General features: G+C 36.8%; 1 protein-coding gene across 6 annotated transcripts in view; it reads left to right on the top strand.

The window, feature by feature from the left end:
• Positions 1-2,901: 2,901 nt before the first annotated feature.
• Positions 2,902-15,147, top strand: part of INPP1 (inositol polyphosphate-1-phosphatase) — a 58,029-nt gene continuing 45,783 nt past the window's right edge. For 2 of the 6 annotated variants that reach the window (XM_051986008.1, XM_051986004.1), the window contains exon 1: positions 2,902-3,452. The gene's annotated coding sequence lies outside the window, so the exon portion shown is untranslated. The other 4 variants (XM_051986007.1, XM_051986006.1, XM_051986003.1 and 1 more) reach the window with 2 other exon arrangements.

Genomic DNA, 15,147 nt, shown 5'->3' with positions numbered 1-15,147 from the left:
TTCTTTTTTTATGTGGGAATATACTACTGACCCTATACCTGAGTCATATAGAACATTGTATACCTTTTAAAGTTTCTTTTTCTTCTTTCTGGAAAATCTAGACCAGAAACAGAAGTACCAGGATGAGAACTGACAACTTTCCTCAGGGATGGAGGGAATAAACATTTATATAAACCCTGTTTCATGGCAGGCACCATGCTTATTCTTTTTCTTTTTTTTTTTTAAATGGGTCAGAGATAGATTTTATAATTTTTTATTAAAGCTCTTTATTTTCAAAACATATGCAGAGATCATTTTCAATATAAAACCTTATAAAACCTTATAGTCCAAATTTTTTCCCTCTCTTCCCCCATCCCCTCCTCTAGATAGCAGGTAAAACAATATATGTTAAACATATGCAATTCTTCTATACATATATCCATAATTATCATGCTGCACAAGAAAAATCAGGTCAAAAAGAGGAAAAAATGAGAAAGAAAACTAAATGCAAACAAATAACAACAAAAATATCTTGTGATCCACACTCAGTCCCCACAGTCCTCTCTCTGGGTACAGATGGCTCTCTCCATCACAAGAGCATTGGAACTGGCCTTAATCATCTCATTGATGAAAAGAGCCATGTCCATCAGAATTGATCATTGTATAATCTTGTTACTGTGTACAATGTTCTCCTAGTTCTACTCACTTTGATGAGGTTTGGTGCAGGGCAAGGAGTTGTGGGAACCCCCTTCCGGTTGGCGCAGGTCCTTTGTAAATGAATCTACAAACCTGAAAAGTTAAACTGGCAAAAGAAGTTTATTATTAGAACTGAGAAGTCAGCTTTTGCAAGCTGACTTCCTTAGTGGCAGGGTCCCGACAGAGAAGTAAAGATCTATCAGAGATCTTGACAGAGAGGTAAATAGGATCCTGTTAGGGAAATAGATGAGAGAGATCTTTATCTCTTTACTCTTTCAAAGTAATGCTCTGAAAAGAATGTCTTCTCAGTGGACAGAGGGTCACAGCTATGCCAGTGAGAGAGAGAGGTTCCTTGGTATGATTAGGTCCTCTGCAAGGAATTGAGCTGAAGGAAGTTTGTTACATGAGTAGCTTTTGGTCGGGGCTGGGAGCAGTTTGAGCTGAAATCAGAATAGAGAATCGTTGAATTGAATGAGTGTCCCTGGACTAATCTTCAATTCAATAGAGTTGGATAGAGATCTAGATCTCCAGCTTGGGCTAAATAGGAGTAGTCTTGGACTCAACTAGTCCCACCCAGATAACAGAATGAAACCACTTTATCTTGATTCCCTGGGGTGGGTCTCTCAGGGGAGAACTCTGAGGGAGTTTCCCAAGCTTTCCCCACAAAGTCCAAGAGAGAAAGTGAGAGAGTTTCAGGGCTTCCCTCATCAACTTCACTCAGCATCAGTTCATGTAAATTTCTACAGGCCTCTCAAATTATCCTGTTGATCATTTCTTATAAAACAATAATATCCTTTGACACTCATAAACCATAACTTATTCAGCTATTCTCCAACTGATGGGCATCCAGTCAGTTTCAAATTCTTTGCCACTACAAAAAGGCTGCCACAAACATTTTTGCACATATAGGTTCTTTTCCCTTTTTTATGATCTCTTTGGGATATAGACCCAGTAGAGACACTTTTGGATCAAAAGTTATACACAGTTTGATAGCAATTTGGGCATAATTCCATATTGCTCTATGAAATAGTTGGATCAATTCACAACTCTACCAACAATGTATTAGCGTCCCCATGCTGATTCTTTATAAAAATTATGTCATTTCATTCTCTCAACAACACTAGGAGGTAGGTACTATTATTATGCTCTAAAACTGAAGAAACAGACAAACAAGAGTTAAATTATTTGCCCAGAATTATACAGCTAGTAAGTATCTGAGTCTAAATTTGAATTCAAATTCTCCCCCCAAACATTTCATCCAGTGTAACAGTTAATTGAAGCTGAGGTGGGGATGGGGAATCAATAAGAAAAATGAAGAGATTACTTCCCCCATTAAGAAGTCATACTTCCCCATAGAGGTGAAATCTTTGCAAACCACAATGGCAAGGAAAAGCCTTCATTTCCTGGGACCACAACCAAGCCGTGCCTACTGAGTTAAATTTGTGTGAATTGATGTAGTATGAAAGAAGAGGAACCAAAATGATATGCATGACTACAGCAAGTGTAAGTAAAAGAGGTCACTAAGGAGAAGTCAAAATATGAGTAACTATAATAACCAATATTGGTCTTGAAGATCAGGCAGTGAAACATACTTTCCCTCTAGGGAGAAAGGCAAGGAATTAGAGGGATAGAATGTTTCATGCATCATCAGATGTGGCAACTGCAATGATTATTATTATTCCTTTTTTTTTTTTTTTTTTTTTGGCTTAACTGTTCTTCTTTGATAAAAAAAAAAAAAAAAGTGTTTGGTTATCCAGAGACAAGTGTGGTATAAAAACTATATATGTGACTATACATACAAACATGCATATATGTATATATGTGCACATATATGTATGTGAGTATATATACACATATACATATATTTAGTCATTTTCAATCATGTTCCACTCTTTTTGACCCCTTTTGGGGATTTTCTTGGCAAAGAGAATAGTGATTAACATTTTCTTTTCCAGCCCATTTTACAGGCAAGGAAACTGAAGCAAACTGAGTTGTGACTTGCTAGAAAGTATCTGAAACCAGATTTGAACTCAGTTTTGCTTGAGTCCACGTCTAACATTCTATTCACTGTGCTACTTACCTCGAATACACACTCACACACACACACACAGGCATATGTATTCTTGTAGAACAATAACTGGAAAGAAGGACAAAGGAAACATACATTTATTAAACATTTACTACATACTTGTATGTGTAAGCACAGGGGATACAAACAGTCCCTCCTAGCCTAAAAGCATTTACATTTTAATTTGAGAAGCCAAGACATTAAAGGGAGCTGAAAGTGAAGTTAGAATTGGAGCAAGAGAGAAGGCTTGGTTTTAAGATGCAGAAAATCAGGAATAGGGTTGAAAAAAGAATGAAGGATATTTTAGAAAATTAAAGAAAGCCCACAAATCACTAAAGTAAACAGGAATGTTTTAGGAGAATGTTTAAGAATCAGAGGAAATGACTCATTGGTAATGTGCTTGCTAAAGAGGATAACCTTTGGACTTCCCAGCAGAAAACCTTATTATCTCCCCACCCTAAGTTGGACTGGGGAAGTTTACCAAAGTCACTGATTTTAAGTTTTCCCTTAAACCACAGAGAGTGTATTTCCTAGACTTTTTGTTCTCAGATTCGAAACCTTGCTTTGTTCTATGAGAGCTCAAAAGGACCCAGATCTTCAGGTTAGCATTGGACACATCACGGCATCGGAGTTTATAATTCTTTTCAACCAAGAATTCAGAAAGCTTGACAATCAACTGATTCATTAAAAACACCTCTTGTGTACAAAGGTAAGTGGCAGAAATGATTGTTTTTAGTTGAACCTAGTAGAACAGAAGTTCTATGATACAGGAAATCAGGAGAGGAAAAGTTCCACATCTGGTTCATTTACTTTAACTAGAACTAATCACATTCCTCAGAAAAGGGAAATTACTAGAAGAATTTTGGTCAGGAATTCATCCAGAAATGTATCTACTTTTTCTTTTGGCTCTTGGCCTTTCTCTCTATTTCCAAAATATTAAATTCTCCCTTACATAGTTTTAAGAAATATTATGACAGTTCTGCCCCAAGTCCCTGCAACCTAAGAAAAATTTAAACATATTAATATTAAATTCAACATGTTTATTGAGAAACTAATATGTGTAAGATATGTTACAAAAATGAATAATAAAGTCTCTAATCTTAGAAAGGAAAAATATTATCATTTGAGGAGGATCAGATTAGAGAAAACTAATGAAAAGAAAATGTATCTTGGTATCCTTTTAGTAACTGAGATGCCAAGATTACACTGGCAGAGGGACCTCTGTACAGCTCAAAGAGAAGAGGTGTGGCTTATACTCCAGTTGCATAAAAAGTCCCAAGAGAATAGAGACCCTTACAAAACTGATCCCACAAGAGTTGGAGATGACAGCAATCAGCCTTGGTCATCCAAAGCCCCAAATTTGGTATTATAGGCCAGCATATCTAAGGATACCTATCCATTCACAGAGAATGAGGAGCTAAATAGTGCAGAAGTATCTGGACTCTGGCCAGTGGCAAAGATGACATATAATGCTATTTAAATGATGGATAACAATGCTACTCATATAACTCATAACCATATTGGCACAAGGCCATGTGCTCCATTTGAGGCAGATTGTATCTGGACAATAAAGTATGCTAAACATCGATGATATCACAAATAAAGTATATTTTGTATAGAATACTAATCTGTGATATGGTTTAGAATAGATCTATATATGCTGTTATATATCTACTGAAGTATGTAATCTACTTTTTACCACTATATTACGTTGAGTCCATACTTTGCCTATAAATATGTTTCATGGAATTTGACAATGTGGGAAAATTTGCAACTATAGACCATACACATGCGCCTGGGGGTGGGAGGAGTATATATATATTTTAACTGGAATGAAGGAGAATGTAGCAGGAATTCTCAATAACAAGAATCCCATTTTTGCCATGCAACTTGAGTATAGGTTGTAATGATTGTAAGAGAGTGATGACTCTATTTCCCTTTAATCCTTGAAATTGGAGGCAGGCATTAATTAAATAAGAGCATGGCTGAAAGCCAGTTAACTTCCACAGCTGAAAAAGAGTTACCTGAAAGAGCGGTCATCAGTGGTAATTACTGCAGAGGAAACATTAACTGTCAGATCAGTGCCTGAGGTTTCCAAAGATCAGGCAGTATCTACTGGAGTTGTGGTATAATTTTGTACCACATAGGTTTCAATAGTGTTGTTCTTTCCATCACACTATTGTAGTTATTGTGTATATTGTCTTCCTGGTTCTGATTACTTCTTTATTTTAATTCATGTGATTCATCCTATACTTCTTTGAACTCCTCATTTTCAACTTTTCTTACAGGACAATAATATTCCATTATATGCACCTTCCATAATTTTTTTAAGCCATTCCCTAGTCAATGAAGTTTGATTTTTCATTTCCATTTGTTTTTGTTTGTTTGTTTGTTTGTTTTAACTACTACAAGATGCTGCTATAAATGTATTTTATTTACATATGGCATTTCTTTTTGTTGTTGACTTCTTTGGGTATATGTCTAAGTAGTTGAATCTCACTGTCAAGAAAGAAGAGGACTAAGAAAAAGTTATTGTATTTGCTGTTGATGGGGTGGCCTTTATAAGAGTTTTCCATAAGGTGGTAAGACTAGAAGGACTAAGCAACCTTAGAAAATTGTAAGTTTCAAAACAATTGCTGATCTGTATTGATATAAGTTTTCACTTCCAAAGTTCCCAATCAAGTTATAATGCTGATCAAAAAGTTGAGAAAATAGAAATAGCAAATGCCCACTACTCTTTTGGGAAGTTTGATAAAAAAGGGAAGCTGAGAAATGGAATGCTTAAAACATTGCATAGCTAATGGAAATTTCATAGAATCATAGAACCTCCAAGTTGGAAAGGATCTTAGAGGCTATCTATTCCAATCCATACCAGAAGAACAATTCCCTTTAACAATCTGCCTAACTAGTAGCCATCCAATCTGAAGGTCGTCAGTGAGGGGACCCACTACAGTGATGGATAACTCTAATTCTTAGGGAGCTTTCTTTATATAAAACCTCATTTTTTTCCCCTAGCTTCCATATATTTATATTTCTTCCTTCCAGGTCAAACTGAACAAATCTAATCTCTCTTTTACATGACAGCCCTCACATACTTAGAGAGCTGTGAAAGTCCCCCTTCAGTCTTCTCTTTCCCCCATTTTTCCATAATCATTCTGTTTCCTTCAAATGGTCCTAGTATGAACTTATGGTCCTTTACCACCCTTGATTGCCTATTCAGTACACTTTCTAACTTCTCAATGTTCTTCCTAAAATTTGCCCTTCCCCCAGTTCCCAGATGACCTACATAGTTTGTAACTAGAGTACAATGGAACTGTCCTCTCCTTAAATCTGTTTACTATATCCTTCTTAAAGACGCTTAAGATTACATGGAGGCTATCTTAAACTTTCAGAAATCTTAGTCATGTCTGATTCTCTGTGACCCTATTTGCGGTTTTATTGGCAAAGATACTGGAGTGGTTTGCCATTTCCTTCTCCAGTTCATTTTATAACCTGAGCAAACAGGAATAAGTGACTTGTCCAGTATCATACAGCTAGGAAGTATATGAGACCAATTTGAATTCAGGCAGAGGAATTTTCCTGAATCCAGGCTCAGCCCTCTTTGCACTATACCACCTAGCTTGCCCAATTTCACTGTCATATATCACTCTTTACTCGGTGAATAAGGATAAACTGTTGTGTAGTCATTTTTGTACCTTCTTATACTTTAGAAGGAAAGAAATAAGTGGTGAGATAGAGATGGAAGATTCAAGAAAAAAATGAGATAATTTATGCAACAAAATTATGGAAAAAGTGGTAGGGGATAGAGTCAGCTGAATTGACAAAAAAGTTAATTTTGGCCAAAAAAAAAAAAGTACATTCTTCATCTGCGACAAGAGAAGCAAGAGAAAAGAAAGGGTGAGTTAAGAGAAATATTGAGAGAAGAACAGAGGCATCTACATGGTGCAATACATGGGGCATTTACATGGTGCAGTACATAGAGTACCAGTCTTGAAGTCAGAAGGACCTGAGTTCAAATGTGGTCTCAGACACTTGACAATTAACTAGCTATATGACTCTGGGCAAGTCACTTAATCCCAATTACCTCAAGGGAAAAAAAGAGGAGGGAACTCATAGAAATTCCATCTCTGTTACTCAGTTTCATTTTTCCTGACTTCACTTTGGTTCTCAGTGGTTTGGAAAAAAGGGAAAGTTGAATTACACAACCTCTCAAGTGCCTTATAGCATTAACTTGTATAGTACTTAGTTTCTTGGGAATAAAGGCATGACAGATCAAGATGATGGCTCCAAACTTTATGCAATATGAACCAGGTACTACAATACCTTAGGAAGGCTGAGTAGCATAGTAGACAGAGGAAAAGTTCAACACCTGTCTCTTATATTCATCACCTTTGTTGACCATTGGCACTTAACCTCTCACAAATCAGTTAATAAACATTTATTAAACACTTACTACATGCCAGGCACTGTGCTATTTTGAAATTATAGATGAAGTGATTTTATGCCTCCATGGAAGAATTTCTAACACCAGGGCATAAAATTATAAGTCTCAGAAAAAGGTATGTATGTTTTAGCTTGATTGACATTTAAATCTGATTTTTTTGTTGTTGTTGAGTTAGATGACTCCTTTTGAGTTTCTTGGTAAAGATACTTCTCCAACTCATTTTACAGATGAGGAAACTGAGGCAAACTGGGTTAAGTGACTTGCCCAGGTTTGGATAGCTAGGATAAGGTTGAATGCAGATTTGAACTCAGATCTTCCTGACCACGACCAGTGCTCTATCCACTACATCACCTACTTGTCCCTTAAACTTGAATGCATCTGCATTAAAATGTTGGTAGTGTGGTTTGTACTCCCCTTCGCTTCCTAAGACTTAGTATGGTATTTTATGAATTTAGAGTTCACCTAATCTAATCTCCTTTCGTAGATGAAGAAACCAAGTGCCCAAAATGAAATGACAGGAAGTGCCCAGATTATAACTGCAATTCTAAGACTTTCTCCTAAATTACATTGCTGCTGCTACTACTACTATAACCACCAACAATAATATCAGATAATATTTTTATAGCGATTTCAGATTTGCAAAGCTCTCTATATGGCAGGTAAACTCCCCAAAGGCACTAACCGGTCCAACAAAGATTCCAGTCCATTTTTAATGCTCGTTTTAATATAAAAATAGCAATTACTGCAGCTAGGTGGCGCAATAGATAGATGGCTGAACCTGGAAGTCAGGAAGTCCCGAATTCAAATTTCTCTCCTCTGATCCTTCCTAGCTGTGTAAATCTCTTTACCTCTTTTGGCCTCAGCCTCCGTATTTGTAAAATGGGTATAATAATAGTACCTACCACACAGGTTTATTTTGAGAATCAAATGGGATAAGCGCTGTGTAAATGCAAGCTATTGATATTTTCAGACTGTTTTGTCAGTTTCATCTCTTCTGTGTACCCAGTGCTGCCAACCCAACTGTCAAACACTTAATTCCCCAAGAAATTGGAAGAAAAGAGAAAGTTTTTTTTTTTCAAGTTTTTCCTTGTAGATTCCTCTAAGAGAGAATGACAACAGAGGATTAGGGGGCTCCAGAGATCTCTTTTGCCAGCACTTCTTCCTCTGAATCGTAGCTCCCTAAGTATGAGTCAAAAATGTCGTTTGCAGGCTGGGGGGCAGCTGCGGGACGTGTTGCTCCCACCGGAGAGTGACTATCTGCAAAGTTCACTAGTTTCCCCAAGGCTGCCTCAAAGGAAATGAGTGGGCGGCCATCTGCGGCGGATGCTGGTGTCACCATTCGTAGAGGATCCAGGCTGGGGAGCAGAGACGCATTGGCTCTTCGTTTGATTTTTTTTTTTTTTTTCAGTCTGAGTCTCCCTTTTCCGCCTCCCTCTGCCCACCTCCTTAGTCCAGGCAGTTAAAGGTTTCAAGGTCTGCCTCCAAATTCCAGTCCTGGCTCTAGCATAAACCCTGCTTATTCTGATTGCATCTCCCGGCCTCCTCCTTCTATTTAACTCTCCTCCTCCTCCTCTTCCTCCTCGTCCTCGTCCTCCTCCTCCTCCTCCGCCTCTTCCGTTCCTCCAGGGAAAGGCAGAAACATCTGCATCACCCTTCTCCCACCTCAGCCTCGGTTTAGGTAATACGTTTTCCTTTTCGCTTTCCTTCCCGGCTCACTGCCTCTTCTGCAGCTCTCAAGGTCAGATGGGTCCGGAGAGGGAGGGAGTTGTGGAGGAGGAGAACTAGAACTGGAAGAAGGAGGAGGAGTACTAGAAGCAGTTCTAGACATTCCCCTTGTGCCCTCCTCCCCCAATTCTCTATTAAAGGCCTGCGTTAGTAACCGTGGGCCAGGAGAGTTCCTTTTCAGCCCGCCTCCTGCCACGATCATCTCGGCCTCCGGACGTAAAAATCCACCCCCACCCCCATCCCTACCCCCAGTTCCCCAAGGCCGAGACGTGAGTGGCTGCAGCTACAACCAGGTTTGCCAACCAGCAGGAGAGGGGGGAGGAGCTCAGGCAGTTTGCACTCTCTCCCTCTGCTCTTTGAAAACAACCAGAAAGACTTGAAATGGGTTTAGGAGGAAAGGTTGGCGGGGGACTTGTTTTAGTCATAAAGGTGACTTGTTTTTAGAACTGAAGGAGGACACTAACCGTTCTGACATTTGGGAAGCCGAGCTACTGGGTCTACAGGTAGGTGGCAAGCTGCAATGCTTCCTCTCCGATTGTATTGGAACGGGGAGATGTTTTGCTCTCCCACCCTCTAAGTGGGAACTTGTGGCTGTCAACCCCTTCATACCTTTTGGAGGCATCAGCATGCATGCAAAAATAAACTTAATATGCCTCAGTTTGAGGAAAGGTTGTATTTTCAAGCTTTTAATGCTCGTATTACCCAGTTACAGTGCCCTGCCTTGGAGAAACTCACCCAATTTGTCGTGTTCAAAGAGAAGGTGAGGAAGGTTTTAACCTAATTTGATTGCGCTTCTCGTGTTCTCGGACGGGAACACACACACTCCTATATAAAGGAAATAGGCATTGTATGCGTGACTGTGTATGTCTGAGAAAACAAAGTGTAGGGCGAGATACAGTATAACAAACCGCATTCTGAACTGCACTTTTTTCAAAGGGAAATTGGGTTAAGGGCAAGGTGGCGGATTTTAAGCGCGAGAGCCCAGTGCTGAATAAAACAGGGGTTTGGCTTTTTCTGTTTGTTTCACTGTTTTGAAACAATAGAAGTTGATAAAGAATTAGCTCTTGGTTTGGATGGCTAGTGGTTTAATATTGAAAATCAGATAATATTGCAGTCACTGTATAATTCTGCTTTGATCTAGAGTGATCTCATTCTTATTTTGAAATAGTGGGTAAAAGGAAAGAAGTGAAGGAAACGGGAGATTGGTTTCACCTTGGAAATTTATTAATATTCCACTTTGTCTTCTTATTTTCCATTTTAAGCTTTTCTGGAATTGTTTGGTTTTGTTTTGGTTTTTTGCCAGTACTCGTTACAATTTTATTATTCAGAAGATGTTTTTAAGGTGGCAGAGTATAAGAATTTACAATTTTCTACATATTCTATGGGGAAGGGCCAGAAGTTAATACAATAGATGCTGTGTTTTCAAGTGGCCTATTTATATTTTTAAGAGTATATATTTCTTTTATGGTCCTGCGATATAACTTTTTGAATGGTTTATATTGGTCCTATAAAACAAAAGTTGTATAATATGAAATATTCATGTACTTTAATGTGATCTCTTTCTATTTCCTTCTCTAATAACAATGATAGTTTTTTAATATTCTCTTTCCACTGTGATAGATAACATATAAATACGCTTTTATTTACATTTTCAAATTTTCCTCTACTATTCTTCCCTTTCCCCTTCCAGAGTTATTCCATATATGGCATTTTTAAAGAGGGAAAAAGCCCAGAAACAAGTATGATGTGCAGAACTCCTTACTTCAAAAAGGGATGGATTTGGAGTATCCTATGTTTGAATTTAGAGTCACTTGTCGTTCAGTTGTGACTGACTCTTCATGACCCTATCTGGGTTATTTGTTTGTTTTTTTGGACAGAGATATTGGAATAGTTTGCCATTTCTCTCTCTAGCTTATTTTACAGATGAGGAAACTGAGACAAATAGGGTTACTTCCTTTGCCCAGGGCCAAACAGCTAATGAGTGTCTGAGGTTGGATCTGAACTCAGGTCTTTCTGACTACAGAGTTGGCATTGTAACCACTTCACCATCTAAATGTTGTTTCAAGCCATACTTCATCTTTATAATTTTGTTGCATAGATTTTTTAAAAATATGTGGTGGTTTCCACCTACATTGTTATAGACATTGTGTATATTGTGTTGTTTCAACTTTTCATACACCAGTAATTCATATAGATTTGTCTGTGCTTCTTTGTCTTTGTCATATCTATGATTTGTTAGAATACAGTAATATTTCATTATATTCATGTGCAATTTATTGAACTATTCCTCATTCAATTGGCATCTACTTTGTTTCCAGTTTTTTGCTTTCACACAAGGTGCTGCTATAAATATGTTGTACATATGAGGACTTTCATCTTATCACTTGCTTTCTTGGGGTATAGTGAAGTGTTGGAATCTCTAGGTCTGTGGATATTTTTAATTACTATATCATTCAAAATTACTTTCCAAAGTGGTTTTACTGATTCACAGCTCTACCAACAAAACTATTAGTTGCTTTTCATCCCACAATCCCTTCCAAAATTGACTTGCTAATTTTTATCAACTTTATCAATTTTGAAGTTTAAGGTGAAATATCAGGGTTATTTGGATTTGCACTTCTCTTATTATCTCTAGATTTGAATTATTCTTTTGTGTGATTGTTAATACATTGGAATTTTTCTTTTGTGAATTATTTGTTCATATGCTTTGACTACTTATTTAGGGTCAGTTGTTAATCTATCCTGAATATCAAATTCACATCAAAGAAATTTAATACAAATATTTTTCCCCTTCATCTGCTTTCCTTTTTATCCTACATGAATTACTTTTGTCTACCTGGAAGGTTTTTGGATTCATGTAATGAATGTATGTTTTATCTTTTGTAATTACCTCTATCTCTTGTTTGGTAAAGAATATATCTTTTACTCAAAGCTATGAGAAGTACATGATGGATTCCTTTCCTTATATATTTTATAGTATGAATTTTGATACTAAAGTTGAATATCTATTTACAATGTCTTACAATATAAATTTTTGGTCTAATTTCTGGCCAGACTGCTTTCCAATTTTCCCAGCAGTTTTTAATCAAACGGGCAGTTTATGTTTTCCATTTTAGTGGAAAAAAATTGTCATATGTGAGTTTTAAATCGCAGTAAGTTGTTACAAATATACTTAAACAATCTTTAAACATATGTTGTATTATTTCATTAACATTTTAGATGTTGGTTTTAGAAATACTTGAAACAAAAACAAGTAACTGTTCCAGTTTTAATCCAGTTGGGGAATTCTTTACTAACATACAACATGATTTTTTTTTTTCAAGTTCCTTTAGATTACATACCTATTTTGCCTGTGAAAAAAATAAAGAGGGGGTGGGAATTGGGTAGCTTTTTAATAATTCCAACTAAAACTTACAGCTTTCTTCTTTACTTCCAAAGGAAACAACTGATTAAATGTTCTTCAGTTCAATTCTTCAGTGTGAAGTCCATTTTAAAAGTCAAATGGCATAATAACATGTGACATAAAATCTTTCTACCAAAAAAATATTTCTACAATGGTAAGACATTGTAATAGAGCAAATGCTAGCTTTAAACTCAGCCAAACCTGGCTTCAAAACCCACTTAATTTATACATTGAATATTTGACTTTGGACAACTCACTCAATCTCTTTAAGTCTATTTCCTCATCTATAAAATGGACTGAATAATAGCCTCTACCTCATAAGTTTGTAGTTAGGATTAGATTGATGTGTTCTAGGTTTGGTACTAAATGATGGGATTGGTGTCCGGGCACCAAATGATGAGATTTAGGAGACCAATTGGCACCAAATGTTGGTGTTTGGCACCAAATGTTGAAGTTCAGTCCCGTGATGGACTGAATTCAGTGTCCATTCTCTTTGGCAAAAAGTAGGTTTATTTATGAGAAAAGTAAAAGACAAAATGAAGAGATACAATAGACACCAAAAATATGAAAGATTTGGGAGAGCATATAATTAGACAAGAAAATAATTTTAACAATTAACAATGGAAAAGACAAATTCCCTAGTGGAACTGGCAATTAACCAGGAGAAAGGAAATACATCATGAGATGGGAGTACTCCATGGACTGACAAGCTAAATCCATAGGGGAGTTTAGCACCCTAAATGAATTAGTTGGCTATGAGAAGGACCAGCATAGGGAAGGGTGAGGAGAAGGAAGTTACAAGGCAGAATGCCTTGGCAGGCTGACCCAAAAGGATTCAGCAAAGATGGCATAGCCCATGGACAGATTTATCAGGGAAATTTAATCTCTGGGGTTTGATAAACTTGGCCTTCCTATTGGATACAATAAAATGGGGTTACACAAGGCTTCCACAGGAATGAGATTGTAAAGACAGAGCTGATCACTATTAGTGTCTGTGTTTCTTCTTTAAAATAATAATCGTTCTCTCTGGGAGAGAGCAGGTTTCTCTGGGAGGTTTTCTGGAGGCAGCCTTAGTATCAGTTCAGATCAATAATTACCCCAAATACAGCCAGGTGATAAAAGTTCAGATCTTTTATTGTCTCCAATATAGCCCGGTTAGCTTAGAGGCCTATCTCTCTGCTTGGTTCCAAGAGCTCCCTCCGAATGTCTCCAAATCCAAAGGTTTGTCCTTCAGCTTCCAGCCAGCACAAAGGTGAATCTGTCTTGCCTCTGAGAGAGGGCTTGTGAGCTTCCTCCCACAGTGCTCCTTTCTGACCCCAGTCAATGTTCCGAAGTAACTCTCTTCCGAGAGAGGGCTTCTGGCTGAACTCACTTGACACTCCCCTCTCAATCTAATTCAGCTGAACTCTCTCCAAGAGCTTCTGTCGGTTTCTTATGTATGAGAGAGTGGGATTGTGGCATATTTCCCAGTGTGCTCTCTGGCCCTAAGAGCTTCAAGGGAGGTGTGAATTCAGATATCTCATACTAAACCTTGAAATCTCCCAAACCTGTGAACTCTAATGAGTAAAGGTGTGAACACAAGCATTGTATCAATTAGTTCTACTTAGTACCTTGTTTCAGGTTCTGGCCCAAAACATCTCCTTGTAAGATCAGATCAAGGATACTGAACCATGCTAAATTAGATAATTATTGTCTCTATCAACTCTAATGATTTAACAGTTTGTAAAGATTCCTACAAGTGTCCTTTCCTGCTTGCATCAGGGAGTAATTTTATCAGTACTTCAGGCTTTCTCTCTGTCTATCCCATTTAGTGACCCAGAACCTCATCAAGATAAAATATTGTGGATGAATAAAAGTAATTTTTATAAGATATTCAAGTGCAATGGAAATGTGAAGTACTGTTTTTATTACTATAGTGTCAAATATAAAAGACTTTTTTGTTTTTGCCAACCAATGCTGAAACTCTCTTAAATGATTCATTATAAGTTAGTTTAAATATTTAATTGCTTGAAAAATAAATATTACCTTGTTCTTTACATACATAATGGCAATTATATAATTTCCTCTTGATTTTAGGAGAGTTATAATTATCATCAAAGGGAGTTATCCATTAAAACATTTGAAGGAAGATATTCTCGTTATTTTACTTAAGGGAAATCTAATTCAGTTTAAAGCCCTGCAATAATTTCTCTTTATCAGCAGCTTTTTAAAGAGCTAATAGTTTGAGCAATCAGAGAGTTTCATCCTTAGAATGTTATATCAATTGTTTAGCTAATTCTGGGGAATCAGCATTTTTTAAAATTTAAAAAGTGATTGCTTTAAAAACCAGTTATTTTAAAAGTAAATTTCATAGAGATTTGAGAATAATGATATATTTCTTTGAGGGGAGGGGATGTAACTAAAGGGGTAAACATAAAACAGAGCCATGGAATCAAAAGCTAATGAAATAAACTAATATAATTTTCATAATACTAGAAGAAGTGGAAGAGTTTTATATTTACGAACTAGTTGAGAATAATTTTGAAACTCCCTAAGTACTTTGACTTCTTCATAGGAAAGGTGGTTGTGATATTTTTGTTGTTACTTCAAATGTATCATATCCTTTTATTAAACATTTAGCATGAAACAAAGTATGTTTGTTCAAAATAAGAATTAAGTATAACCTTGAATAGCTTGTTAGGCATAAAATGACAAATGTGACAATTGAATTAAAGAACTGCAGGTTAGAAACTTCTTAATTATTTTAAAATAACCCTTCAGGATAATACATTAGATAGTTTGAATAATGTGAATAAATTTAAATAACCAGCCCTATCTATACCTACACCCACA

This window comes from Antechinus flavipes, chromosome 3, assembly GCF_016432865.1.
Source record: "Antechinus flavipes isolate AdamAnt ecotype Samford, QLD, Australia chromosome 3, AdamAnt_v2, whole genome shotgun sequence".
Lineage (NCBI taxonomy): Eukaryota > Metazoa > Chordata > Mammalia > Dasyuromorphia > Dasyuridae > Antechinus > Antechinus flavipes.
The sequence above is the reverse complement of the archived record's forward strand: the minus strand, read 5'-3'. Positions and strand labels throughout refer to the sequence as shown.